Below are 25,395 nucleotides of genomic sequence, written 5' to 3'. Positions count from 1 at the left end.
CTTTGAAGGACAAGGGGATGTCTCCTGCTGAGACAGAGCAGCTTGCTTACTGCTTGTTATGGAAGCAACAGGTTCTTGAGAATCATTGTTTTGCTCCTGGAATGCAATACCCTTGCATACACAGGTTTCCATGCTATGTGCTATGAGCAATGGAGTATCTTTCCTTTGCTCCAAGAGTCTTGTGCTTTCTGAAAGCACTCCGAAAACCATAATAGACTTAAATTAATAGCTCCTAACAGCAGTGTAAAATCCAGCTGGAGCCCCAACAGTTTTGGTAACAGGGATGGGATGCTGATGGAGCCATGGTTTTGTGGAAGAAGGATGGAATTCTTTTTTTTTTTTTTTTAATTTATTATATATTTTTTTTTAATTGGAAAGTCAGCTATACAGAGAGGAGGAGAGACAGAGAGGAAGATCTTCCATCCACTGATTCACTTCCCAAGTGTCTGCAATGGCTGGAGCTGAGCCGATCTGAAGCCAGGAGCCCAGAGTCTCTTCCGGGTCTCCCACGTGGGCACAGGGTCCCAAGGCCTTGTGCCATCCTTGACTGCTTTCCCAGGCCACAAGCAGGGAGCTGGATGGGAAGTGGGACCACCAGGACACAAACTGGTGCCCATATGGGATCCCAGCGTGTACAAGGTGAGGACTTTAGCTGCTAGGCTACTGTGCAAGGCCCAGAAGGATGGGATTCTACAGGCGAGATTCAGAGTGATGAAAGAACTCCTGGAGCTGTAGGAGGGAATGTTCTTGTCCCAGTAGACAGAATGGAAGGTGGGGATGGAGGCTGAGTTTCGACTATCCTACTTGTTAACACATGAGTCGATCTGCCACTTTCAGGTGGAGCTGCACAAAGTAGAACCAAATGAGGCACCTGAACAGCGTGTAATTGTTCATTCTTGCTTCCTGATGAGCAGGGGATAGGATGTTGTCATGACAATGGGCCTGTACCTCCACAGCCCCAGTGGGAAGGCCACACAGCTTTGTCTTCTGAGCCAGGAGTCCCCAATATCACACACTTAGGTGTCCACACTAAGATTCTTGATACTTATTTAGAGCTTCAGATGAAGCAAAAACATTGGTTTTAGATGAACTGACAACGTTGGTAAAGTCATGAGCTGGAGGCTGCCCTGAAGGAAAGGTGAGTGCACAGCCTTGCCCGGTAACGCAGAAACTGCAGTCATGGCTTGGTCTCTGCCTCAGCTCAGTGTGGTGAGCAAGGGAGCAAGCATTAGGTCCAGGGACCCCTAAAGGCCCTGTGGAGCAGTGATGTGTCAGCACAAGGGCAGGAAAAAAGGAGGCCCTTGAGCCCTGGTGCTCAGTGGACACCAGAAAGTATACACACAAGGAAGTAGTGCTGGTGCTTGAAACAAAAAAGCTGAGGGTTAAACTTCCTTCCTACCACTCCAGCCAACACACCACAGCCTAGTCTCCTTTGTTAGCATTTAACCCCTGTCTGTTTCAACTGGGACTCAGTTGGAAGTAGGGAAAGAGAAACCGGCATGACCTGCTGAGTGGGGCTTCTGGGCCAGTCCAATTTACTTCTGCTGTAGTTTCCACTGCAGAAAGTGTTAATTGGCCATGGTGTTTGATATGCCTGTGCTGCGATTGCCCTGAAATGTCAGGGGGACTTTTTTCTGTTCACGGGCTAACACATGTACTGTCCAGCAGGTCCAAGAGAAACATAATATAAGTCCAGAGGGAAAAAGGGAAGTCTCAGCTTTCACCAAGGACATAATGATGACTTAAGTACAAGGAGGGTTCATTTCTCAATATGATAGCTCCAAAGCTCGGACATCAAGAACTCTTTTATATATATATATATATATATATATATATATATATATATATATATATCCTGCTGTAAACTCTTGTTGAGGCTAAATTTATACCAATGGGTGCTGTGACTCTTGGAGTGGATAAACTCAGTTTGGCATGGGTCAACTTGGACTCAACAAAACAAAATGAGTGGTTCTATCTGGCAAGGTGCTCTTGTCCATTGGAAGTGATATACTTAAAGAGTGCAGAGTTTTTCACAAAGCACGAGCTGTTATCTCCTAATCCTCCATGTCATTGCCTGGAGCAGTGGAATCCCTGATTCACTGAAGTTTGCCTCTCACCCTGGCCTGCTTCACAGATGATTCAGCTATGTTAACAGCTGATGGTGTCTACTGGCTAAGAGCTGCCACCCAGCCCCAGGGACAATCTTGGGAGACCAAGCTGCAGCAAAAGGGACTGAATCGGAAGCCACCACCCTGGCTTCAGAGGGTTGCCCTGTGATCTGCCACATGGGAGACTGAGGCTGACACACTAAAGCCATCCCTTTCTGGAGCTGCAAACTGAATAATCCAGTTGTGTCCACCCATCAGATAGTTGGGTCATTCATGTCCATCACAAAGAGCCTGTTCTGTGATCAGATCAGCTGGAATAGATTCTGTTCCTGAAAGCTGCATTTTCCAAGCTGCTGTTGCCACCTTGCTTCATCATTTCTGCAGAAATGGTAGTGCATCCAGCCTCGCTGACTGTGCATGGTGTGTTTCTGATGTAGAAGCTTCCATTGCACACCAGACGTGCAGTTTTTGCCAGAGTTGGCTGGTCTGTGGTGAGGCAGACCCCACTGCACGGGACATTACCTCTGTCTGTTCCTGGCAAGTTGATAATATGGCCTCTCTGACTGCCCCCCCCCCCCGAGACTACTGTAATTGCCTCGCTATTTTGACATTTTCTCAGGTGATGGTTTTGCTGTTTCAGTCCAATTAGAAATTTTTAGCCACACCCCTGTGGCCTTTAAAACAGATCTTTGTTATGTGTGAGACTTTCTGGATGATTTACAGGGACAATCCAAAAACTGTGGTAAGAGTCACAGACTTTAACATGCAGCACATGTGCCTCCTCACCACCATCTGCAGTTTGCCGAGTGCTGAAATGACAGTGTCAAATATTGGCTCAAAAGATTTCTGGCTTTGCCTTGTTCTTTTTTCCTGGCTCATGCATTTTAGTCAGACAGTTTTGTTGCTTTATGTGTCTGTGTCAGGAAAGAGTTCACTCCTGTTGGTCCCCAGGGAATGATCAGGACAAATGATCACAGAGTTACATACACCCACTTTGTATCCATCCTGGCTCTTCATTGATGTGATAGTCTTTCCTTTAATAGTATACCTAAGCCAACTTTACTGAGTGCAATTTCCAGGTGGCAACTTGGACAAAAGGGACCTAGGGCATGATTGGTCCTGAATTGTTTACTTTTGTTTGTCTAAATTTTTGTTTACTTATTTGAGAGGAAGAGAGAAAGAGAGAGATTATTCTCATTCACTAGTTCAAGTAGCTTTGATACCTGGCTCTGCTTCTGATTTCTGCTTCTTCGTGCGAATTCTAGGAGGCAGCAGTGATGGGTCAACTAATTGCATTCCTGCTACCCTCGTGGGGGATCTGAATTGAGTTCGGGACTCATAGCTTTGACTTCAGCCAGGTGCCATTATGGCCAGTTGGGGGGGTGTGAGCTAGCAAGTAGGAATGATCTCTCTGTCTCTCTTTTTGCATCTCAAATAATTTTTAAAAAGTTGTGCAGAATGCAAGTTATGAAGAAAATAAGAACAAATTTCAGTTTTTTTCTGAACTAAAATTTTATCTTTTAATTTCATTTCCCACAAACGTTTTGAAGTATTCTTATATAGCAAAAGCCAGTAATATTGGGAGAATTCTTGCCAAGAAAGTTTATCTGAAGAAAAAACTCAGACTGTGGCTGCACAGAAGATTGCTGGTGCCTCAGAAGGATCTGTAAATCATTCAGGGAACTCTTGGCTCTAGGATGTAATCTAGGGATCCCTGTCCAAAGCCAAGTAAGCAATGGGGGCTCGGCAGCGTGGCCTAGTGGCTAAGGTCCTCGCCTTGATCCCATATGGCTGCTGGTTCTAATCCCGGTAGCTCCACTTCCTCTCTGTCTCTCCTCCTCTCAGTATATCTGACTTTGTAATAAAAATAAAAATAAATCTTTAAAAAAAGAAAATTACTCTCTCAAAGCCAAGTAAGCAGAAACCAGGTACAGAGGTGAGGTTATCCAAGAAAGAGCCAATCAAGACCCTCCTGTTTCATGAAGTGGATAGCTGTAATGGACCGGGGAGATTTACGATGTTTTTGAGAATGTTATATGAGCAAAAATGCTGGTGGCTTGCCCTGAGAAGGGCAAGAGACAGAATGAGAAAAGGAAATGTATAGAAATCCTCAAACTTTCAGGCAAGAAGTGGGCTCATGGACAGTTTAGTTGCAAGTATATAAAACCCTTCATGGAAAAGGAAGGTTGACTCCAAGGGCAGCACCACAGACGTGGAGAACTACTCTCATTTAGGCCTTCAAGGTGGCTGGGATTTGCCAATCTCCTAACCCCGCGGTATCCATAGGTGCTTGGAAGCCATGGCTTCTTCCTCCTTTCATTTTCTCTTCGTGGGACCCTTTTTATTATGCAGGAAAACTATAGAGAAGAGCTCTGGCACCTTGACCACGTAATCATGGACTGATGGAAATTGTGTGCTACGAGATAAGAAACAGTGAGAAGACAGCACTGCTTTTGAGATGTCTGTCAAAAATCTCTCATGTTGAGAACTGTAACACAAAGCTAAGTTGAGATACAAGCAATAACAACTGGATTGCATTCCCTCAGATGGTAAGGTTGAATAAGACAAAGAGGAAACCTAAGGAATTGTTCCAGATAAAGAGAGAGACAAGAAGGCATTTCAGTTTTGGTTGTATTCTTGAGGAATTATATTGTAGATATATTGTCTTATAGATATCTCTTTTCTGCTTTTGCTAAAAAAGGTATCAGGAGAGCAACTTGTGGAAATTGAATAAGACCTTTAGATCACATAGTAGCTGGGCGTCAATATTACTTGTCCAGATTTTAATAACTGTACCAAGGATATTGAAGAGCATGTTCTTTTTTAATGGAAACACATACTCATGTATTTATGCTTGTTAACTTTCTCACTAAGAGTTCATGGAAAACACTCACACTAGTATATTTATAAGCAGACAAAATGAAACAAAATGGGGAAAGTGGAAAATTGACTTAGCCAAGGGCATATGTGTATATGGGTATATTCACATTGCACAGTGCTTCGGCACTGCAAGTGTATCACACTGTGTTATATTTGTTGGAGTGAAAGCTGAACTGCCTAACATAGAGATCTGACAATGCAGTGGCTCAGGAAACACAAACCTTTATCTTCAATCTCCAAACAGTCCAGACTGGGCTGTGGGCCCCATGCTCTGCCTCCTCTGCCTTGCTTCCCTGTACCTCTTAGGACACTGGCTTCTTTGATACAGTTGAAGTGTAGTTTTCAGGGTTTCATGATCCAGCTCCTTAGTAGGGGTCAGAGAGTGGTGGAGGATGTGTGCAAGGTTGTCAGGCTGAGACTTGTAAGGACCCCCTCATTTGTGTTCCCAATACAAAGAATTTCATTGCATGACCACAGGGAGGGAGTTTGTGGTCAGGGAGTGGATGTGGAGTGAAGCTAGCAATTTGCCCAACTGAAGTTTGATTGTTAGGGAAGAAGGCTGTAATGGATTTGGTGGACACCTACAACGCTTTGTCACAAGTACTCTGTTCTACTCTTTAACCATATAAATATTTATCCTAATACTTGCACCACTGTTTTAATTATTTCTTTCTCCCCTCTAGCCTACAAACTCCTAAGTTCGTTTACATTCTGAATTTTTAATTATTAGCACACTTCCCATCAAATGCTAAACTCCCCTTACGTTTTCATCACAGAATGAATGAGACAAGTGAACTGTGTGGATTGGGGGCAACCAGACAAGGCCAAGATGAGGAGTATTTCTTCTACGTGGGTCAGAGAGCAATCCCAAACTCACCTGGCATCCTGCACAGCAATGTGGTGTAAGGTATTTTTCAGCTGCAAAGAAATAACTGCCTGCTTGTCACCAGGTGACCTCACTCTTCTTTGCTGTCACCAGCATGGGAAGATATCAAACAAGAAAGGCCTGTGAATTTTACAGGAGTTTTAAGCAGAAGCAGAGAATGAAGACTAGTTTGGAAGCCTAAGGGACGGGGCTGATCATATAAAACTTGCTTTCCCAGCCACTTGGTGGTATCAGAGGATCAGGGACCTTTGTTCTATGGCAGACCCCACTCTTTACTCCCTATAGAAGCAGTTTACAGCTGGCCTAAGTCAGCAGAAGTGAAAAGGGCTCCCCTTCCAGGGCTCCTGGAGACAACAACAGATGGCTGATAGGCAAAGCAAATTAATCAAGCCACCAAATGTTCTCAGATTTGGTTTTCAAATTCATTAGGCCAGTTGCACATGGCCACTGTTGTTATTGTGCATCATTTTACTTGACAGCATTGCCTAGCCCTTAGAGGCGTTTCACTGGCTCAGGCTGAGGGACATATGCACTGTGTTTCAATTAGCTTTATTTCCCCCAAATTCAAGGGAATCTAAGGCTTGAAAAGAATCATATGCCAGGAGTTCATGTACAAGGGTCATTCATAGGGCCCACTTCAGTGTTCTCATGGAGTCTAAAAGACAGAGGCTTGAACTCAATCTTTTTGAAATGTGAGTCTTCAGGAAAGCTCGTTGAATACATGATGACATGGCTTCTTGGGATTCTTATCCACCAACCTGGAGGAGTTGGTTGTGACTTTTAAGCTCTCTTGCCATCCTCCTATCATCCACACGAGAACCTAGCTTAGCGGGAAGGAGACTCCGTTCTAGTTGGACTAGATATCCATTTATGTAAGTTTCATCAGAGCACAGGCAGCCAAAATTCAACATGACATAAAGCCCCGTTAAACATGAATGAGAGCCAGGATAGCATCCGATGTGGATTTTACTCCTGGAATATCTATGAATATGGGATATTTTTTATAGACTAAAGAAGTAGGCTCCTGGTGATAGCTATCCAGGTTATAGGCACAGATAAGGAGAATAGCAGACATCAAGGCATGAAGGCAGACAAGGGGGTATTCCCAGAGGGCCATAAAGACCCTTGCAAGAGACACCTTACACTAAATTGGGACACAGCGAACACAAGGGCCTGTTATATCCTGGAAGGAGAGTCAGAAGCTGAAGGTCTGGCTCCATTGCTGCCTTGTACCCCTGTCACTTCTTTGGAGCTGCTTACTTTCTATAATTTGAGGAGTCTCCAAATTGTGCTCAATAGGTGGTGTCCATGTGCTGTGGCTGGACAGAGCCATGAGAATGCTGCAGGATACAGAACGCAGTCTTGGGAGCCCTGGCCAGTTTCACCATGTGCACTTGGCTGCAAGCACCTTAATCTGACTTTTTTCATTTGCTTCCAGGAGGACGAAAACCAGTAATACTGTATTTCCCATGAATCCGGGTTGGTCTTGAGATGATGCATAATACTAACAAAGTGTTTGTTTTATCTGCTACATTTTTGTTTCCAGAGTGTCTTTAAACTCTCCTCTTTGGAGATGACTGAGAGATCGTTAACCCATTTAAAACAAAATCATGTAGAATCAGGGACCAAGTCTGTCCCAGAATATGTCTCTTAACTTTGCTAAAGAGGAAGAAGAAGACCTGGCATGGTAACCTAGTGTCTAAAGTCCTTGCCTTACATGCGCTGGGCAGTGGGCAGTGGTTCAGGTCCTGGCTACTCCACCTTCTATCCAGCTACTTGCTGTGGCCTGGGAAAGCAGTGGAGGATGACCCAAAGCCTTGGGACCTTGAACCCATGTGGGAAAGCCTGAAGAAGCTCCTGGCTCCTGGCTTGGGTTCAGCTCAGTTTGGCCATTGTGGTCACTTGGAGAGTGAACCAGCAGATGGAAGATCTTTTTCTCTGTCTTTCCTTCTCTGCAAGTGTAACTTTCCAATAAAAATAAATAAATCTTTTTAAAAAAGAGAGAAGAAACCTACATTTATCCTTAAGCAAGGACTAGGCAGTATATCAAATTGGTCAGTTGTCACCTAATATATTGTAAAATCCTGAGAAATTGCAAAATCCAGATCAGATATATTTTCTTGGACAGGAGCCTGGAGGGAAAGGTCTAGAAGGTCTCTGAGCTCACATGACAAAATAAGCCCAACTGAGATATTGGAGTGAGTCCCAGGAGGCAGAAGTGGAGTGCCCTAATACACCATGTAGCCATAAGAGTGTAGGTTAAAGATTTGGGGTAGCAGGTATGAGGGTAGAGGAGGATGCATGAATCAGAGCCTTTGACACATATAACTCTTCCATCATTTTGTACAACATAGACCCTATCTGAAATACAAACTGTATTTATCACAATGTGGGAAAATATAATGAACACATAGAAGAGAAATTTTGAAATGTGAAATGGAGAAGAATGTCTTCAATTACTTATTAGCCATCCATGTGCCAAGGCTCTGTTGACAGGATTCTTTTTGTACAGGCACAGAACGTAGCCTAGGAATCCACATCTTTAAATGCTCCTGCTGTGGTAGATTTATGGGTGACACTTAGAGCTATGCTGTTCTAGATTTTTAACACAAAGATCAACAGTGGGCATTCAATCTGTGCAATTACTTGAGTGGTATCTGATTGTCTCCTTATCTGTGGACACTCTGAGCATGACATGTTATTGCTCCTGGGAGTGTGCAGCATCGTCAGACCTGCCAGTGGGTGCTTTCTGGCCTCTAGCTGCTGCTGTGGAGGAGAGCTTTTTCTGCCACAATGCAAAAGTGGACTGGAGGACTATGGAGAACCCTTGCATCTGTCTAAAGTGACACAGCTCAGATAAGTTTGTCAGGAGAGGTCAGGAGATAGGGGGCTTTTCCTTGCAACTGGGTATAGAGGGAACTGGGGCAAGAAGTGAAGTCTCCAATGTATCCATCAGAGAATGGAAAGAGCTGGCAAATGTTGACTTATGAGGCCGTAATTCCATCTCTGCATTCTGGCAGCAGCACAAGCCACTTGACTTCTTCCCTGGTGGTTTATGAACACTTCACCTTCTCTACCCTCACCCCATCCCTGCCTAGGAAGATTAATAGCTCTGTAAATCACAGTTGTATTAACATATATGTATTATATGGATATGAAAGTGCCCTCCATGTATGTCTCCCCAGGTGCTTTGCTTTGTAGAGTTTCAGTTTCACAAAAAATAAGAACGGTCAGGCACCCAGACTGGCATAAAGGCTAAGGACTTTGGCTCAGTCTTACTCTGGGCTTGGAAACAGCAAATGCAAGAGCACATGAGGCAAGAAAAAGATGGTTTTGTTGAGGGATGCCCCAGGAGGCTGGAGTAGAGACTCTTGATTAGATTGAGACGTGTGGGGTGGGGGGGAAGAGAGAGAATCAGTTTAAAGCTTTTTGAATTTTGAAGGCAGTATACCTTTGAAGAATGTTTAAAAAATCATAATAGGAGTTCCGAATAGGGACATGACAGGATGAAACAGTGTTCAGGGTGTCCAGCTTGTATTTGCACAGAGAGGATTGTTTTTATGTCTTGGATCATGTGATTTGGGGGGATCTTGGCGAGGAGCAGGAAAGCCATCTGCTTTTTGAGGAGGTCTAGGAGTCCTCTTTGTCTTCTTGCCTCTTGATTCTCGTGGAGCCATGATTGTGTCCGAATTTTTTTCTCTGCATCAGGGGACAGAGCCAAAGCCAGTGGAGCCTGGGTCTCTTGGCTTCTGGTTCATTATTACCTCCCAGGCTCTTTGCCGTGGTATTGGTCACTAAAGGTGACTAGACTGTTGAAACTGTATCATTTGAATTCCTTGAATCAGAGCCTAGATCCTCTCTTCAAGCTTGGGGGTACGGGGATGGATGTCTGAGGCATATCCTGCTCTCACAGCCACTAAGTACTACCATGGAAGGCTCTGGAAGGCAAGGAGGAGAGGGAAAGAAAAGATTTAATACAAAAGAAAGTAGAAAAATCAAAGGGGAGAGTGGGACAGAGAAAAGAGAAGCAGGAACAAGTACTTCAAGGGAAGGGTTGGTGCTTTTAGAGGGTCCTTGGCTGCTGCGAAAGCCGCCAAAAGTGGGCAGCAGAGGAAGGTGTGCTGGGATGTCAAGGCCAATTCTCACTGTCACCACTTGATGGCACGCTCTGCTCACAAACAAGGCAGCAGCCTGTGAAGGCTCCAGGGTCAAGGGATCATTCCTCTTGGTGTGTAGGGAATTCAGGAAGACTGACTGGGTCACTCACTCTGTGGGCCTTTGCTCTAGAGGCCCATCTCTGGACACAGTGCCTAGGTGCATAGGTAAAGAGACAAAAAGTCAATCTGGCTGAAACTTAGGTTTTCACATTGCGTGGAGAATCAAATGACAGTTTTAACAGATACTATCTATCTCACTCAATATTTAAAGTGTAGAACCATCGAGTTTTTATGCTTGACTCTTTCTTGTATATATTCTTTGTTACTGAGTTATTGCATACATGTTATATAAGCGTGCTTGTTTTAAAATGTTCCAAAGGGTGAAAAACACCCAGTGTCTTCCAGCACATTCTCCATCTTTGTAGCTGTTATAAGTTCAGTAGAAGGTAGTACAGGGTATGGGAATGTATGTAACAGTTTCTTAAAAATCACAAACTTTGAGCCTTTGTGCTAAAGGAATATTTTAATTTGGAGAATGATTGAAAACAATCAAAAGACTGCCATGAGTTCTGTGGTGCTTACAAGCCATCAATGTAAACATTCCCAGAGGGACAACAGAGGGAAGTCTGAAATAAGATGCTGAAGGGGAGCCATTCTCACCACCCCTCCTCCATGTTGTTAAGCATTATTACCCCTGCCAAGAGGGTCCCCATGCCTAGGCTGCTTTCTTCCTGCTAGAATTTGCCCATCCTTTTTTGAACCCTCAGAGCAAGTGAACTCCAGCGTGTTACTGAGATACACTTTCCATATAGCCAATTAAAACCAGAATCTATGCAACATAAGAATGCTTTCTGTGAGATAAAGAATTCCATTTTCAAATTTCAAAGTACTCCTAGGGACTTCTTTTTTTTCCTATTGCCTGAGAAATAGGCAACTCTGGTTAAAAAAAAAAAAACTTAAAGAATAAAGAGTTCACAAATTGATTGAACAATTGTGGAAAGTTTGGCTCCATTTGTGTCTTGGTTTCCAGTGGTGCTCCAGTTAGCAATAAAACTTGGTTTATGTGAGTAATACAAGGCGACAGTTTTATTCACATTGTGAAGTTTGGTGGCTCAAGAAGAAATGAAGCAAAAGTACTGTTATGCAGCTGAATCTGGGAGCCCATCTCTGCATCTGTCCCTGTGTGTAATGAGAAGAGTGTTAGTGCCCCTTAGATACACATGCTTTTTATGAAACACCATCTCACTAATTCAGTTGGCGGCCCCTTTAACATTTATAATCCATTACAGTGACTGGGAGATGATTATTTCTGGATGTGGTTTCCCTTGTTCTCTCCTTCCATTTCGCAAGCTGCATGTCGAAGTTATGCAGCCCTTGGAGGGAATAGGGAGGAAAAAAAAGGAATGTATTCCAAATATGATTTCTAGTTCTTAAGAAACAGGGGAATAGAAAAAGAAGGATTTACTGTCGGTCTCTGCTTTGCAGTAGTGGAAAATTGGGAGAGGATCAAACATGCTCTCCAGTTCGGCCACCACCTCCTTGACTTTCCTTGTGTTTGTAAATGACATCTCTGACAGTCCTTGTCCGGGCTGTTCATTTGTACCTTGCAGAAAAGCGATTCAAAACTGCCCGGAACACGGACCTTGTGCGTGGTTTTGTAATGAAGAAATGCTGGGATGTCTGGAATCTTCTTCAAAAGTTGATGTGATCACTTAACTGCAAATCAAAAGTTTTGACTCAAACTTCGAGATTCCCTCTCTCTGTTAATTGACCTTAATAGGGAAAGTCTGATTTTTGCAACTAGCTGCGGCACCCAGGTTTCGGCTTTCTCTTATTTGAGTGCATCTCCTGAGAGACTTGTTTGTTTTAGCACCTAATTTTATTGTCCTTTGTTCCTCACCTTCAGATGTCAGTGCATTTTTGGAAATAAGTAAACCAAAGGTAAAGGATTCCTTAGGGAACACAGAGGCCACATCTATATATGAAAACATACATTTCCTACCTTCCTGTGCTATTTACCGCTAAATAACTACTCTTCTTTCTAATGCTTTCCATGCCTTTTTTTTTTGTCATGGCAAATAAACAGCAGGGGATGTCCCCATGCTAATCCGCCAGGGTGGTGAGGATTCTCCTGGGAGTGGAGCCAAGTAGAACTCTATTTTCAGCTTTAATTTCAGGGGAGAAGCTGAATCCCAAGGGAGAAGCAGGCCTATGTTGGGTTCTTAGATTATAGGCAATTCTGGTCCAGGAGACCTGAGGCATGCAGGGAATAGTTTGGATTATCCTGGGTACAGGTGTCTTCAAGGGGTCTTAATATTGCCATCCAGCCAGTCCCTCCTCTCCCCTTCTCCATAAAGATGAGTGTGGATATGAAAAAAATGAAAAAACAAAAAGGAGTAGAAAGTGAGAGAACAGCCGAGACTGAAAATGTGGACTTTGTTTTGGAAGCAAAAATCTGTCTCAACATGTACTTTGCTGATGACATAGAGAATTGCAAAGTGTGCAGAGAAGATGCCTACCACACTGTCAGCCCAGCCTCAGGCATCTGCCAGGTACTTTCTGCTCACAGGAGCATGTACATTGATTACTGTGAAGGGGGACCCTTCAGTTGCAGGTGACAGAAGCCCTATTCAGACATCTTTTAAAAGGGATGTTGGGGGGCCCTCACGAGTCAGGGATCAAGTATGGCTCGTTCTTCAGACAGGCACACATACAGAGAACATACAATTCACTTCCTTGGAGACTGAGACAGCTTTGGGAAGTCAGGTGTGGGTCATGTGCCTACCCTGGAGTCAGGGGTGGATGAAGTTAGTTCTACTCAAGCTATAGGAAGAGACTTTGCACAGGAAAAACAGCATCTGTTTACCAGGAGTAGATGTGGAAGGGGTTCTAAGGGAACCTAAGCCCAGCACACCTTCTACCTGTTACTATCAGGATCACCGCTGTTACTGTTATGGGATCAACACTACATGATTGCTATCCTGTGGGCTTTGTTTCTCAAGGAAACTGAGGTTGTAGTTTTCTTGGATGACCCTTTGGGTCTGGTTTGAGACTGCACCTTGACCTCTTCTGCGTTTGTCCTCCTGTGGGATCCAGCATAGGACACTGTGTCCATCTCATTATTTCTCCACACTCATTCCTTAAGTGACACTTTTTGGCGTTAATGATGGGTGCTCCCAGGATCTGCTGTCCATCTTCTGAGTAGTCTCAGCTCTTTGTCCTTTTTCTAGTGGTGATCGCTTGTGGAGATGGAGCACCATCCTTCAAGTCTGGTCAGACTGGTCTGGTCCCTCTAGGTCCCTTCTCGTCTGCTGTGCCTCAGGGCTGGCCCTGATCAGGTAATGAAAGGTTGATGACTCATTAAACTGCAAACAGCATGCCAACTTTATGCAGGGACTGATCCATGGCCAAATTGTGGGCCTAGGGAGACATGAGAACATGGGGTTCCAGATGACAGCATCACACATGTGTGGTGGGTACAATCTCCCCCTTCCTGTGTGTGGAAAGTATTAGGGGGACTGTTCCCCATGTGACGTATTTCACATGAGCAGTAATATTTTCCTGGAAATTGATTTAGCTTTTAACACTGAAGAAAAGCTCTGGTGTAAAACATTTAATAGCCTAAGAGAAGGACTGCCTTTCCCATCTTTCAACACCACCAAGGCTACAAGCAAGATACTTTTTCCAGACTGACCAGTATGTGCTGTTTCTCACATTGGGACCTCATTAGAGTTCACTCGTTCACTCACCGCTTCATTTACTCACAAGCATTTGAGTGTAAGGATCTTTGTAACAATGAATTAGAACCCACCCTTGCGTTAAAGGCTCTCTCAGCCCAATCAAAGGTCAGAGGAACAAGAAGTGGGAAATCTGCTCCCAGTTGCCTCTAGAACATGAAAAAAGGAGCTCAGAGGACACAATATTGTAGAGTGGGGTAGAGCGGGGTGAGGTTTCAGTGGGTGAGTCCTTGAATGGATTCTCACATATTGAAGAAGAAATCAGTAGAAGGCAACATGGAGGAAGTGTAAAGTGTATTTCCATGAAAAGACCATGTTCCAGCAGGTGTATCCCAAGAAGGAGCCATGTTGGAGGATGCAGGTTTGAGGTGTCATGGTGGGTTTGAGGACAATAAGGAGAGCATAGCATGTAGGTCAGGAAACAGAGGGGCAGCAGTAGAATAGAACTCTGGGGTGTTAGGCAGACACCCTGTCCTGCAAAGTCTTTGAAATGATATTAAGTAGTTATATCTTATCCAAAGGAAAAGGGGGGAAATAAAAGGATCTTATGTGGGAGCCATTGTGATTTATTTTGAATTTTAGGAAGATCTCCTTGGGCCCTGATGGAAGCATTGCTGGAAAGGGGTGAGATTGGATCAGGAAGACATATGAAGAAGCCACTATAGTGTTGTTTTAGGCCTGGGATGATGAGCGCTTGAATAGGGCAGTCCAGGTGAGTGTGGAAGTCAGGGAATAGATTTAAAATCCATACAGATAAATCAGAAAATGGCAGGGACTTTAATAAATGCCTGGCTGTAGATTTGGCTGCTGTGATATGTGGGGAAGCCATTAAAGCAGGCTGAAGGAATGTTAGGTTAGTAATAATGCAGAAGACACAAAGGATTTTCAACAGGTTCATGGAAAATATGTATTACGAAAAAACTGTACATGAGTTTCAGCGTTTTTGCACCATTAATTCCTACTGATTTTCACTCATGTGTAAACACTGGGAAGATGTCAGTTTGTAGAACAGCCCCTCTGAGAGCGAAATGAATGCTGCTAAAATTTAAGAACAAACATCAAATTTATGGTGTAGCTTGGGTGAAAAAAATAAAAAATCCAGCAAATTTAAAAACAGATGAGTCATTTAAAAAAATGGATGACATAATGTTGGAGCTGAAACCTTCAGAAACAGAAGGCTAATCATACTGATCTGTGGGGGAAGAGGGAGATGTATCCTCTTCATGTCCTAGTTGAAGATGACCAGTGATTAACACAAGAAAAATAGCCAAAACCACAGACGGCTCCCTTAATGCAGTTAACCCAATTCTGACTGAAAGACTAGAATGGGACAAAATTTCTTCTTGGGAGATGGTAAAACTATTGTGTGGACAAGAGGAGAACTTTCAATGGAAACTTGAAACCAGTGGGATCAAGATCCCAGAGCATTTCTTCAAAGAACTGTGCTTGGGGGAGAGATGAGGCTTTACCAGTATCATCCTGAAGACAAAACATGATCAAAGCAGGGGCTATGGAGAGGTGGAAGTGGACCAGTTAAGCGGACAGGTGAGAGCAAAAGCGGACAGCAGCTCGCCAGGGTGCTACAAGCATTTTGCTTGTTTATTTCCTGGAGGGCCAGACAATGATCATATCTGCTTATTAGGAGACTGTTGTGAAAGGAAAAAAAAAAAACCTAGCCTAAGCTTTAGCAGAAAAACACATAGAGAAGCTTCATCAGAGAGTCCTTCCCCACCATGACCTGCTCATTCTGCTCATTTTGTAAGAGCATTGATGGGAAATCACTAGCTGTACATCTTATTTATTCATTACTTGATGCATGTTTGGCTTGTTTATATTTTTGGCTGTTATAGTAATGATGCTATAAATTTGGTGTACAAATTTTTGTGTGAACACACTCTTTCAGTTTTAGAGTTTATTTATTTTTAAAAGTTATTAGTTGAGAGTCAGAGTCAGAGAGAGAGAGAGAGAGAGAGAGATCTTTCATCTGCTGATTCACTCTCCAAATGGTAACAACAGTGGCAGGGGCTGGGCTAGGCTGAAGCCAGGAGCCAGGAGCTGCATCCAGGTCTTCCCTGTGGGTGGCAGGAGCCCAACCACTAGGGCCATTTTCTGCAGCTTTACCAGGTGTATCAACATGGAGCTGGATCATAAGCGAAGCAACTGGAACTTGAACTGTTTTTCATATGATATGCCAGTGCTGCAGAGGGTGGCTTTACCTGCTGTGTCACAGTGCTGTTTCCATGCTTTTGTTTCTGTAAGGCATATACCTAGGAGTGGACTTGCTAGGTTGTATGGTAATACTGTGTTTTAACCTTTTGATGCACTGTCAGCCTGGTTTCCAAAGTGTGTACAGCTATACATTCTGACCAGCTAAGAATGTAGTTCCAACATTTCCATAACTTTGCTAATATCTTATTTTCCATGGCCTTGCTAATAGCCATCCTAATGGGTGTGAAGTGGTGTTTTATTCTTGCTTTGATTTATACTTTACTTTTTGACCAACGAAAGCATCTTTTCATGTGCTTACTACGATTTGTCTTTACTCTTTAGAGAAATGGTTATTCCGATCTTTTGCCAACTTAAAAATTGAACTGTTTGTTATTGAGTTACAAGTGTTTACACACTGTGTACACAGGTTTGTTATCAGACACACAACTGGCAACTATTTTCCCCTAGGTAATTATTTTAGTCTCACAGCCTTTGGCACTGAAAATAATTAAAAATAGGGAAAAAGTGTTGTTGTGCCACAGGTTCAGCTGCCACCTGGGATGCACATATTCTGTATCAGAATTCTTGCACTTAAAGTTCACCTCTGTTTCTAATCCAACTTCCTGCAAATGTGCGTGAGAATAGCACGTGCTGACTCAAGTATTTAGGTCCCTGCCGTTCACATGGTAGACTCAGAGCTCTTGGATCCTGCCTTTGAGCTGGCCCAGTTCCAGTTATTGCTGGCATTTAAAGAATGAACAAGTGCATGGGAGATACTTTGCTTCCTTTCTTTCATCCTCTCTCTCTTTTCCTCTCCCCTATCTTTCTCTGCTACCCTCCACTTTTCAAATATAAATAAACATATGTAAGTAAACAGGCCAGCATTGTAATGCAATGGGCTAAGCTGCTGCTTGAACACCTCATCTCACATCAAATGCTATTTTGAGCTTCAGCTGCCCGCTTCCAGCTCATGCACTTGAGAAGCAGCAGAAGATGGCTCAAGGACGTGAGTTCCTACCACCTACATGGAAGACCTGCATGGAGTTCCTGGCTCCTGACTGCCTGTTGGCCTATCCATGGCTGTTATAGGCATCTGGGGAGTGGACCACCAGGTGGCAAATCTCTGTCTCTCTTGGTCTTTGCCTCTTTTTTTCTCTCTGTTACGTCGAGTTTCAGATGAGTAAACACATTTTTTAGAAGCCCTACAAATAGTACATATTGTTAACAAGACACTTAAAAATATTCTGGATGCCGTCTATTTTAGTGACTAACGTTATTCTGTCTGGGGACTTTTTATATGTGGGTTTAGGGTTAGGGACAAATGCACTTGCTACATAAAAAAAATCAATCATAAATTTCATGCTGTTTCCCATCCTGGCAATACATAAAGGGGAGAAAACGTGTTTTCACTGTCCATGAGTTCCTAACATTCTGTCCTACTAGCCCTAGTGTTTTGGCCCATATTTAATGTTTATGAGTGGATTTAGAGTGACGCTGATGGAATAGCTACAATCTGAAAGACGTCTGAGTGAATTCCAGTGCAGAGTGTCAGATCTGACTTTTCCAAAGTCGGCCCTTAATTTACTTTCCTCTCCTCTAAAGGATTCAAAAGTTTCATTTACTCTGGTTTTTACTAGATTCTTTAAATATTTAAATGTATTTGCTTCAAATCACTTAAACTTAACTCCTCCTCTAAAAACCTAGTACCTTTGCTGTTCGTTTTAAGGAGTCAGTCAGCATAGAACTTCATCACACATCTCCAATTATATGATCCTGATGATTTCAATGCCTTATTTAAATTGCCAAGGAGATTTAGATTTCAAACATTGCTTCATGCATTCATCTGATTTTTAGGAAACTCACCAAATACCAAAGCCATGAATGTAAGAAACCAATCTTTGAGATAGCTCACTGCAGCTCTTGCCTTTTATGGGTTGTAATAATGCCCCAGTTTATGCATGCTAATAACATGATTTTAAAAACCCTCTTTCATGCTTTTCACATGTTATAGAATTAGCATGTTATTTTGTAATCTAAAAAGCAATTATTTTAAAATTATGTATTTTATTGTTATAAAATAAATACTCATTGTGGAAAGCAGAAATTAGAAATATGCAGAAAAGAACAAAATAAATTTCATTCATAGTTCTGTCACACAGAGGTGATGACTTAGGGGTGGTTCCTTCCAGAAAAACTGAGATTAAATGGTAATGCTGTCAGGCTACCTAGTTTTTTTGTTAATGGAATATTTTGAATATCTTTCTATATAATGAGCAATTAGCTATATAGAGAGAAAACACCTCAAATCTATGTCCATATCTAACACTTAACCCTGTGAGAGAAGCAGAGAAAGTATCGTCTATTTTATGCATGAAGTGGCAGAAGCAGAGATAACTTAATTAGCTTATTTAAGCTCTCAAATTAAGAAGTAACGGAAATGAGACTAATATTTGCATTTTGACTCACAATCTCATGTTGTTTTCACTCATATGCTAAGATAAGGGATGGTGGTGTTATAAAGCCTGAGTCATCAAGGCGGAATTTGATAGCAAATCTTAATTAAGGGCATTCCTGAACCTAAATAAAAGAAAAACACAGGATGGAATTATGAACTACTGTTGAAAGGAATTGCATGACATTTTGTGTCTCATTAGCAGCTAATTAATTGCTCCCATGCAAATACTCTGATGAAGCAAGCATCATATGAATAAGGTGAAAATAATTTATAAACAAGGCAAAGAGTAGACATACTGTGCTCATTAGATAAAGGTGAGCTGAATCTATCAAAATGATTTGTAACATACAGGAAGGCCAACTTTACCATTTGGTGAAGTTCACAATTTGGGATGTTCAGATGTGCAGCTTATCTGGACCAAACTTTTACCAACATCTGTCTGTGTCTAGCTCAGTTATGCTAGCCTCTTCTGTCCGCTGCACAGCCCAAGAGTGAAGGTGGCTAGCCTTGTCTTCTGTGTTCCTCTGTGTCCAGAGAAGCACTCAGATCACTGATGTCTTAGTTAAGATGTTAGTGGTAAGTCTGACAAAGGACACAGCAGTGTAAGACTTGAAAAAAAGCTAATAGGAGATGAGCCTCCCCCACATCCCCACCAAGATTTTGTAAAAACTGTTTTAAAGATTTATTTTTATTGGAAAATCTAATATACAGAGAAGAGGAGAGACATAGAGGAACATCTCCCATTCGCTGATTCACTCCCAAGCAGCTGCAACATTCGGCCACTGGGATTTGAATCGGCTCCCATATGGGATCCTGGTGAGTACAAGGCCAGGACTTTAGCCACTAGGCTACCACACCGAGCCCAGATTTTGTAAATGTGAAAGTAAGTTACCCAGATAGAGGAAGAGACAAAGAAACAGATCCTTTATCCTCTGGTTCACCTCCTAAATGGCCACAATCATTGGTGTAGGACCAGGCTGAAGCCAGGAGTCTGGAGTTTCTTCTGGATCTTCCAGGAGTGTGCAGGAGCTCAAACACTTAGACCATCTTTCATTGCTTTCCTAGGCACATTAACAGGGAGCAGGATGGGAAGTGGAGCAGCCAGGTCTTGAACCAGTGCCAACATGGGATGCTGGTGTTGTAGGTGGCAGCCTTATGCAAGATGCCGCAACGCTGGATCTGGGAGACTGCCTTTAGGAGGAAAATATAATCTAAAACAGAGGTCAGAAAATTATGACCTGTTGGCCAGATATAGCTTATCCTCTGTTTTTGGGAAAAAGTCTTGTTGGTGTTCAGTGCACCCATTCAACCATGTGTTGTTTGTAGCTGCTTTTGTAATACAATGGCGGAGTTTTGAAATCACACAGAACATGTGTGACTAGTAAATCAGAAGGTATTTATTCTCTTGACCCTTTATGTTTGCTCATTCACATCTAAAGGGAGGCCAGGGCATTTGGGGGAGACTCTAATTTCATAATGAGTTTCAAATACTGCACTGAAAGGAGATGAAGGCCAGTAGTGGAGGTGTGCTTGCAGGGAACTGAAGACCACAGTTCAGAATCTTAAAATCAGACATTAGCCAGGATAATGAAGAAGTTGAAACCTCTAACCTGGAAAAGAGAAGCTATGGAGATGAGGGCAGGTATCAGGGAATGGAAGGTTTTCATCCAAACTGATTTGAGAAGAGACATACAGAAAGATAGGTGGAGATTCCATCTGTTGCTTGGCTTCCAAAAAATGCCCACGGTGGCTCCAGGCTAGGGAGCAAAACCAGGAGCTGGAGACCAAATCCAGATCTGCCCCATGGGTGGCAAGAACAGCAATCACCTGAGCCCTCCCCACCACCTCTCAGGCTCTGCACTGGCAGGAAGGCCGAGTCAGGAGTAGAAATGAGTATTGACGTAGGCATTTGGATGTAAGATACAAGCCTCTTCTCTCCTAGACCAAATCTTTGCTCCTTCTTAGTAGACTTTAAAGGCTCAGAGAATGCTTAGTGGAAGGACTATACTGCCTCAAATGGGAACACTTGGTGGTGGCTACAGGGAGACAATTTTTGTGGACCTTCTAACAATGAAGAATTTTAAAAAATGGAGCCAATTGGACAAAGAATTGGGATTTCCTTGTCCATGTTCAAAATGTTCCTGGATACCAGAGCTGGGGAGCTGGTCCAGTGGGGGTTACTGGGGATTGCTCTGACTGGGCTGCAGCTCCCCCACGGTATGTGAGGGCCAAGCATGTGTTGGGCAGGGCTGGGCTGGGCCAAAGCACCCATTGGTTTGCTGAGGATGGAGAGCAGAACAAATTGATCAACTACCCCAGTGAAACTTGACAGCAGATTTCTGGGCCAAAGGAAACTCAGAGGTGGATTATGACAGCCAACAGACCTTGGAAAGATCTCCTTATCTGTGGACTGGCGATATCAGCAGTATCTCAGAACCATTGAAAACACAAGAACAGAACCCTCAGAAAATGCTCCACAATGGGGAACTTGGGATGACATCAGGTGACAGTCCCCCAGTCTCCAGGGTAATGCAGTGGTTGGGAGGCTGAGTGTGGTTTCTCCTCTTGTATCCCTCTCTCCCCCATATATGGGAAGAAGAAGAAACTGTGTAAGCAAGGGTCTCACCCACTATCCCCCGATCCTTGTTGACCCCTCCCACCCTAATTAACTATGTAAGCATCATCACTTATAAAATTTAGAAAAAAATGTTTCTGGTAGGGCTGGATGACTGTACATCACAGGCAGTAAGGAGGTGGTGAAGCAGTAAGAGCTGTCAGTGTTTTGTGAATGCTTCCCATTATCTGTTACACACCTAACTCTCATCACAAGCTTGAGTTATTGTATGGACGAGAATGAAGTTCAGAAAGGAGAAAATGTTTGCTCTAACTCAAGATGCTTATAAATGGTCATGTCCACTGTTAGATTGGATGTTGGATAAGAAGATAGGAAATTTATACCAAAAAAATTGAGATTTTAAAAAAATAGCATAGAAAATGACGTAACTTTTTTTTTCTGTTATTCCGAATTTACTATGAAGCATTGTCTATTCTGGGTTGTAAAAAAATGCCTGCAATATTTATTTCTAAATTAGTTAAATTAAATATGTAATTATGCCAATATACTTTAAAATGCCCTTAAAACCATGTAATTAATATGCACCTAGAAATGTTGTATATTTCATAATATTTGTTGACGGTATCTTCTTGGAAGCCGCCAGGATCTCTATCCTCTTTGTAGATAACATACTTAGGGTCTTCGTAACACTCTATGATCACAGGTTGATTTGGGGAGCTATAAATTGTGCATGTATGTGCAAATATATATAGATAATAGACAATATAATTATTGCATCCAATGTGTTGTTTCTCTCTGTATGTCTCTGGTACTCCTTTGCATGCTTCTGCTCTGAAAGACTCCTTAAAATCACAAGATCTTGCAATATAAAACAGAATCCACAGAAATATACAATTATTTAAGGTCAACAGAAAATTAGATGTGACTGGCTCAATATTTTTACATCACCGTTTAGTTTTATTGTCTCTGTTTCTTCCTTTCCTCATTTGACTTCTCATTTTTCATCTTGAAGTAGTTGTATATGCTATACTTGACTGGTGGTCAAAATAGCTGACTGCACTTGTTAATGTTTTCAGAACCCATTTCCTCCCATCCTCCCTGCAATCCTGCCAAACAGCCGTGTCCTCCAGACGCAAAGCGATTCCAGTTGACAACTCTGCCTTAATGATATGGGAAGTGAGAGCAGATCGCTAGTCCCAAAATGAACACAAAAATCCCAGCAGAGAGCTCCAAGTATATGGGTCATTTTCTTAATGAAAATTTTGCTCAGATTAAACTTGTTGTTTCATTGACTTTTGCTTTTCTTGTTGATGGGGGAATTGTGCCTCCTACTAGGTAATAGCCCTGATGTGTTTGTGGGAGTCCCATGAAATAAGGGGTTCTCACTTGTCTTTCCAGACATGTGGCAGCCTTAGCTTTCACTCTTTTCTTCTACTCAGATGCACCTCATTCTGGGGTGCACATTTCACCCCTATGTGCTGGCTAGCTCTACTGTTTTCTTTGGGTTCAATCCCGGGCACCACTGCTAGTGAAAGGAAGCCCATGAGACACTGTGGCAGAGCTGGGGGGCACTGACCCTTTTTGGTGTCCTTGCTGCTGACTTGTATCTGAGTGTATTCATTTGCTAAGCTTGTGGTCACCCAGAACTCTAAACTGGTGGCTGAAGTAACAGAGATGTGTTGTGTCACAGTACTGTAGGCTGTGAGAACAAAGAGAAAGTGTCAGGGAATTTGGTTCCTTGAGGGCTGTGTGGGAGAATGTGCTCCATCCTCTTCATGTAGTTCCTCCTGGTGTTCCCAGAAACCTTAGGGGCTATTTGAGTTGCAGAAACATCACCCAGTGTGGCTGGCATTGTGGCAGAGCAAGTTAAAAAACTCTAGTCTCCTGGCTTAAGCCTGGAGCAGCCTTGTGGCCATTTGGGGAGTGAACCAGCAGATGGGATATTATCGATCTCTTCTCCTGCAATTCTGCAATTGTAACACAAAAAAATAAAGAAGTAAATCTTAAAAAGAAATGAAGCATCACCCCAGTGTCTGCCTTATCTTCACAGAGCATTGCTCCTGTTTCATGTCTGTTTTAGATGATGAACGCCGACCGCCTGCACGCTGGTGTAATAATATCAGCAAGTTGTTCATAGTTGTAACGGAAGCTTTATTGGAAAATCTACTCCTGGGCCCCCTTCGCGCAGTGCGGAGGGAAGGAGGAAGCGAAAAGGGGTGGTTGAAATATGTGTTAAGGAGTTTTATACTCGTCTAGACACATGGGCTGGCACAGGGGCTGTCTATGCCCTAATTAGATAAGGAATGTCCGTTCAGGTATATCATTGGTCGGCTAGAATCCCACCAGGCCGGTGACATAACTGGATCCTGTGGCCCCTCCTGTTCGGGGCTGAATCCTGGGGGACATGCCGTGTCTGGAGCAGATCCAGCCCTTCGCCTCCAGTGCCCTGGGTAGCCATCAGTCTGTATGCTCTGTATCCCCTTGTCAAGGACACCAGTCATACTCAAGTAAGACTTCATCTCAATAGATTACTTCTGCAGCCAGTCTATCTCCAAACAGGATCCCAAGCTAAGGCACTGAGAGTTAGAATTTTATCAGATGAATTTGGTGGGAGAAGGCATTATTCAGCCCATCATGCCACTCCCTTGGGGGCTTTTGGAGTTTTTCTTAGTAAGAAATGAAAGATATTTTGGTCAAAGGATTGTTGACAAACATAAGGTGAGTGACATTCTGAATAGAAAAGTACTCCCGAGGTGTAGATTTTGTTCAGGAGTGATGTGTTGCATCTATGTGGGGCATCCCCTCAAGGTGTCTGCATGGAGAACCACCTCTGAAAGGTCTTCAATGCTCCTTTCCTTGTGTCACAGGAAAGTGCAGCTGGGGAGGTTTCCAGGATGGTTGAAAAGAGAAAAACCAGCACAGCCAGCGGGTAACTGCCTTTTGAGATGTGTGCCTAGGCTATGAAAACAGTAATTCAGTATTCATGGGCATAATGGTGACTTGGTAGGGCATAAAGACCTGGGACAGCAGCCTAGAAAGAGGAACCAAGACCCCTGGCAGGTGAGTCCCATTCTTTATGGCCAGGGTGAATCCCTATAGCACGGGAGAGTGCAAACAGGATGCCTCAGCTACTGGAGGAATCCATAGTCATCCTGGACTTGGAGTCTAGTACCAAGAGCTGCTAGGAGAACTCATTGTCACTGAGTCAGAGGAGGAGCCCATATGCTGTCACCTTAGAACCACAGGGCAGAGACTGTGAGGATGATCAAAGAGGTGAGGAATCCAGAGATAGTTAGGAAAACTAGGAAATAGATATGTGATATGAATGTGAAATCCAACCAAGAGAGAAAAGGAAAAATAATAAAACATAAGCCTCAAAAATGAAGGCCATCAATCAAATAAAAATAGCTTTAACAACAGACTAGACTGAGCAGAAGAAAGAATATCTGAACTTAAATATAGGCCTTTTGAAATATTATAAGCAGACAAAAAAAAGAAAAAAAGAATGAAGACAGATCCTGAGGCCTTTGTGACACTATTTACTGTAATTTGAACCTAATTTGTTTTTAAACTCATGCAGATGTTTAAGCTGCAAAGTCTTACATTAGTAAGACAAAGACTTGCATTAGATAATGATTGATGTGAATAGCTGATGGATTAGGGGAAGGGGCTTGATCCAGATATGGTGTCTTGGAGGTGGGCCTGAAAGGGACACCTTGGGTAACATGAGGGCTTAGCCTCAGAAGTTCTTGTTGGATTATTGGTTCCTGAAGCTGAATTTTATTTGTTTGTTGTTCTCTTTTCTTCCTTCAACACGTAGTTGCTTCTCTGTGTATGCACTGCCAAGTCCCACCTCAACCATCATCAGATGCCAGATCAGTGAGACCACCTGGCCCTGGGCTATGAACCTCTAAAACTGTGAGTGAAAATACATTTTCCTTCATAAATTAGTTCCTGGTGTTTGAGTTGTAGTATCAAACAACAAAACAAAACAAAGCAAAACCTGACTAATACACCACTAATTGAACAAACATTTGAATTCTGAGCTTTCCTGAGAGAGAGGAGAGGAATAGAGGCATAGAAAACCTATTCAATAAAATTATAGCTGACAAGCAACCCAATCTGTGGAAAGCTATGGATCTCCAAGTATAGAAGGCTGATAAGGCCTCAAATAGAGAAAGCCAGAAAAGATCCTAACCATGACACATCAGTGTCCAACTCAGAGAAGTACAGTGCAAAGAGGGAATTCTAAAATTTGTAAGAGAAACATGCCAGGCTACTTTGAAGGGAACCACGTTAGATTAACAAAAGCTTTTTCCGCAGAAACTTTATGCCAAGAGGGAATGCAATGTTATATCCCAAGTTCTAATCTAAAATAGTAAAAAACAA

The 25,395-nt window shown here is 42.9% G+C and overlaps 1 long non-coding RNA gene across 1 annotated transcript in view; it reads left to right on the top strand.

Moving 5' to 3' along the window:
* LOC131482730 (uncharacterized) overlaps positions 1 to 24,918 on the top strand; it is a 97,761-nt gene extending 72,843 nt beyond the window's left edge. Inside the window, exon 3 of the long non-coding RNA XR_009247252.1 lies at positions 24,827 to 24,918. This is a non-coding gene — a long non-coding RNA (uncharacterized LOC131482730). The remainder of the gene's footprint in view (positions 1 to 24,826) is intronic.
* Positions 24,919 to 25,395: the final 477 nt, after the last annotated feature.

The sequence above is a fragment of the Ochotona princeps genome, chromosome 20 (genome assembly GCF_030435755.1).
Source record: "Ochotona princeps isolate mOchPri1 chromosome 20, mOchPri1.hap1, whole genome shotgun sequence".
Lineage (NCBI taxonomy): Eukaryota > Metazoa > Chordata > Mammalia > Lagomorpha > Ochotonidae > Ochotona > Ochotona princeps.
This window is presented reverse-complemented; position numbering and strand designations above follow the sequence as displayed.